Source organism: Neopelma chrysocephalum, unplaced genomic scaffold, assembly GCF_003984885.1.
Source record: "Neopelma chrysocephalum unplaced genomic scaffold, ASM398488v2 Primary Assembly neopelma1_44, whole genome shotgun sequence".
NCBI classification, from domain to species: domain Eukaryota; kingdom Metazoa; phylum Chordata; class Aves; order Passeriformes; family Pipridae; genus Neopelma; species Neopelma chrysocephalum.
Window position 1 is genome coordinate 14,900,254 of NW_020897703.1, and position 4,981 is coordinate 14,905,234.

Sequence of the window (4,981 nt, forward strand, 5' to 3'; positions counted from 1 at the left end):
CTCTGATGGTAAATCTTCCTTCTTGTTCTGGCAGTGCATTTTTGAGAGAAGGAAAATTCACTACTTATAAATAGCACTCAAAAAACCCCTCATCACTGAAGGCTAAGATTTCAGAGGGAGTTGAAGGCCAGAGGTGTGACAAGACTACGTGAGATGTCTTCTTTGGAATTATCTTAATTCCTTTCTGTTTAAAATAAGTGAAATTGTGGCATAGGCTTTGTTAAGCTTGTAATGTGTTAAGTTTTACACTCTTGCACTGCCATCACTACAAACTAAGCTTCTTTTTGTTTTGGTATATCATGGCCTTTGATTTTAAGAGCTAGAATGATTCAAGCCCGCCCTCTGATCTGTTAAACCAATCTCTAGTAAGCAGTCTAAAGCACAGCTGTTTGTAGCTCTTTGACGCTGTTTTGCATAAACCAACATAGCACTTCGTTTCTCTGTGGGTTGCCTCAGCTCCAATACATTATCCAGAGAAATGCACAACTCTGTTAGGTACTGAAGGGCTTGAACATCAGCACCACAGGTCCGGCAAAATTCAGCATTGCATCTCTGTTAACATAATAGTAACTACCCCCCTCAAACGAGCAGCATCTGTTCTCACTCCTTTTCTATGTAAAGGAAAATAGGTAAAAGTCAGAAAAAAGCAACATGTACTGGAAGAAGCAAACATTACTGAGCAAACCAGTAGAAATCCAGCAACTGGCACAGTGGACAAGGGCAAAATTAGACTATCTTTGGTAAAGCTTACAGGACAAGTATTACTGCATTAGTTTCAGTTACAATCTATCACTGTGCATACAGTTAACAGTAGCTACTAATTATATGCCTAAACTCTCTTTCTTTTTTCTTCAGAAATATATTTGACTACTATCTAAGTATCTACAAAGGAAAAGGAAGCTTGCCATTCTCTCCTTCCAAGTTCTATGTGCCTGCAAAACCTATCAGTGCCCAATAGCTGAAGCTAACTCTGGAGCAAGTTACAAAACATGCTGTTTGCCAAAACCTGCCTATACTCAACTTCAGCTCAAGAAACAAGTGCCACAGTTCACAACTGTACTTTAACTAGTCTAATTTTATTATGGAACAAAGCAGTAGATTCACTTTTTACGAAGTCAAGAGGTAACAACCACAGGTAAACTATCAGTACTGTACTCCTAGAGTATTGCTAGGCCTCCAGCCTTAACTCAAACCTTACGTTTTGGCCTAAAAAAAAAAATCTTACTGAGCAAACAATAAAATTGAGTAAGCTGTTTAAAACATCTGTGTTTTAAAACATCCATGTTGACTGTGTCTTTTATTTGTGACAATTTTCTACTTACTTAGGAGAACGTATTGGAAGGTAGAAATACTGTCCTGAGAAGTTGTGGCATTGGCTGAGTCTTTAAGCCTTTATGGGAAAGAAATGTCTGCAGTAAGACTGCGTGTATCTAGCACTCCAGCTAACCTAACTGTTGGGCATGGGAAAAACACTTCCCTGCTTTCTCCTAAACACTCTGCTCTCAGCTTAGCCAGGTTGCCAGGCTGACATACTCCTGTAGGTGACTTTTTGATCAAAAGTTGTTCTTCCACTCAGTTCTAAACTGACTGTAAGCTGTTCTGCCACTCCATTTACATTCACATTGAACAAGCAGTTCTTCTGTAACTACTGAAAACTATTCTGCTTCACACATGCACACAGACTTGCATTTGTGCAAGTACAAGATCAAAGCTGGCAACAAGCAAGTTTGCAATTCAGATACAAGATTAGCTTCACTGCATGGCTGCATTTTTATATGTTACAATATATAGATAGTGAATAGACTGTCATTTGCCATTCTGTAGTAGAAACTCTTAATTGCATCTACTATTAAAACTGTCATCCAGTTCAACATGGAATAAAAATCTAACTTCACACCTCCAGTAAAAACATACAGATCTTGGTTTAACTGAAGAGGTCCTGACATCAAATCACTATGGCCTGTAAATCTGTATAACAGTACTGCCACTCAAAAGACTGGAGACTGGACTCTCAGAAGCACATTTAGCCTGAGATCAGCTCAGCTGGTTACAGCATGGTGCTAATAATGACAAGGTTTGATCCCTGCTTGGGTCGATGATCCTTGTGGGTCCCTTCCAACTCGGAATATTCTGTGAATTTGCATGCACAGGCTGCATCATTTGACTTAGAAGTGAGTATTTCTCTAAATGCAGAAAATGCTAATACTGCGAGAAGCACACGTGGCAGACATGGAATACACTAACAAATATGCAAAAAAGTATTTATTTCTGAGAAGTACTTTAGTGCACAAGTTGTACATTTTGTATCAAGAACTCATTCTCCCAGCTGACAACTGGATCATCTTCCCTGTTAGGGAGTATAAATTACAAAAGACTAAGAATAATTACAAAATACTCTGATAAATGCTACATGCACAATACTGCCAGTATAACCAACAATTATTTTAGCTGAAGGAACCCAGCTATCACCTAGTTCCTCCTACCACTGTTCATAAATTAATATTTCTAAATTTTCCAATCCTTCCAACCATTCTTTTCATTAGCAGCTATGGCTAAAGCCACACACAGACTTCTTTTTATAATGGGGATATACGTAGCAATGTCTAACTTTCTGCCAAAAATAGCAAGTTTCCTTAAGTGCTTTACATGTTGCAAAATTTAAATTCAGAGATAGAGTGCTGCATTAATTCAGTTTATTTAGTCTTTTTAACGTGTTAGTACTTCTGTGAATACAAATATAAACTAATTAAACTAATCATACGCATATATAGCAGTTGAAGATCTCTCTTCTGAACATACTCATGTTAACTGCCCTATTAGTTTTATTTGAACAATGACTTTACGATTAAGGAAAGACAATAATTTAATTCTGTAACAAAATGTACTTTTAAGTAGTTTTGCTATCTAAACTCATCACTTTTACTGTATTTTTTACTGCTGTTCCTTTTGTGAAATTTCATACTAAAACTGGAAAACATTTTCACATATCTTAAAAAAAAAAAAGGCAGGTGAAGATTACTGTTGGGTTTTGTGCAACAAAGTTTTGTTAGAACAGTGTTGCTAATGACATGAATTTTTCAAGAGTAAGAAGTAAGAATTATACTAAAAGTACATATGCTGTCAAAATGGAAGGTTAGTTTTATGCTAGGTAATGACAGAACTGTACCAAATTAAAATTTTGCAAAATGCTGAGTTCACAGATTCTTGATATGCATTTTCTTTAATAATTTAGCTAAATACTGCATTAGGAAAATTGCTATTTTCAGCAAAAGAAGGAAAGTACATGTAACAGTTATTTACATTTCCATTACATTGACTCTAAAAGTGTGAAGATTAATTTTATCACTGGTATCCTCCAGTTTAAGTTGAACAACAACAACCACAACAAAACCCCCCACCAAACAAACAAAAAGAAAAAAACAATAAAACCCACAAAAAACACCCCAAAACCACAAAACCCAAAAACTCCAAACAAAACAAACAACCCCCCAAAAAGACTTTCATGGTTGCTGCTTTGATAAAGTATAGTATGTATATCTTTAGATTTTCTATTAGAAGGAAAGTCCTAAAAGCAGGAATATACATTTTTGTCTATCAGAAAAGCAATAAGTCTACTATGCCCCTAGAGTTGTGTCCAAAAATACTTTATTTGCGTCAATAAATCAACAGTTCCAGAAAAGGCAGCTAAAGGACTGCTTTGTTTGTGTTTACATTAATCTAAAATCCACTTGCCAGACTGACACTATTACAAATCAGACTTTGTTAGGGGATCACTGCAAATTCTTCAGGGCATCTGACAAAGAACACTGCAATAAAAGCCTGTAGTGTGGGATTTCACGTACAAAGTGCAAAGTTTCAGGCTAAAATTCTAACCGCCAGATAGAACAAAGGGTTAAAATGTAACCATTGCCTTTTTTCTTTCTAAATAACAACCAACCCAAATAAACAGGGCAACAACTGAAACACTGTGTCTGTGTTAAGGAATTAGCAGACAGCAACACATTTTTTACAGTTAATAGTGTCTACACAACCTTAAATTCTATCTACCCTCCTCAGTAAGAATTTCTGCCTCTGAGTTGGTGGCAGTACCCAGAAATTCCAGCATCAAACAGTCTCTTTTTGATAAAGTTTGTAGAGCTACTGCCAATACTAATTTCAGCATTCCATGTATATATAGGCTGTATGGTATTAATAAAATGTCAGTATCTATTGTCAGTACAACAGAGAATGCATGTCTAGCCTTTGGAAGTTATTCCAAGCCTGTATGTACACCTAAACACACGCTCACAAAGCTAGTCCAGTTATCCTTGCCCTCGTTTTACCTTGTGTCTTAGGGTTCACAAATTCTCTGGAGTAGGATGAGTTCTGGGGTACAGCAGAAAAAAATGTATTCTACAAATACTACTTTTTTCTGCATTCACAAGGAAAGACCATGAGCTTTCCCCCCCACCCCCCTCTGGTACACTTACATATTGCTTTAAAATACACTTCCAGATCAGTTCTCTGAGGCACTGAGCTACACTGTGATACAGCACCAGGTGGTTACTGTGAGGCTGAGAACAGGAAAGCTCTGCCATTGAAAGAGGGAACAGCTCAAGGACTGCAAGAGCAGAAGTCAGTGCGTCCTCACCTGGCAGCAAGAACTGACTGGTGCTTGAAGACATCTTGCTGTCCCTGGGATTGTGCTTCAGTCCCATCAAATTTTTAATCGACATTCTCAGTTTCCGGTTTGATAAAGAAATGCATGAATCTGGCAAACTCTCCCTCGTACAAGACTGCAGTTGTGTTTCAGTTTAAACAAAGTGATCAGCACTACACCAATTTACCATCAAATATGATATACAGGCAAGGTATGCACTCATCAAAAGATCAAGTGTATCCCACCATGTGCCATTTAATGTAACCAGCTTTTAAAAAAACCATACATTAGAAACAAGAAAATGAGCTTTGTGCCACCAACTCAGATGAATTTTTAAAGTGC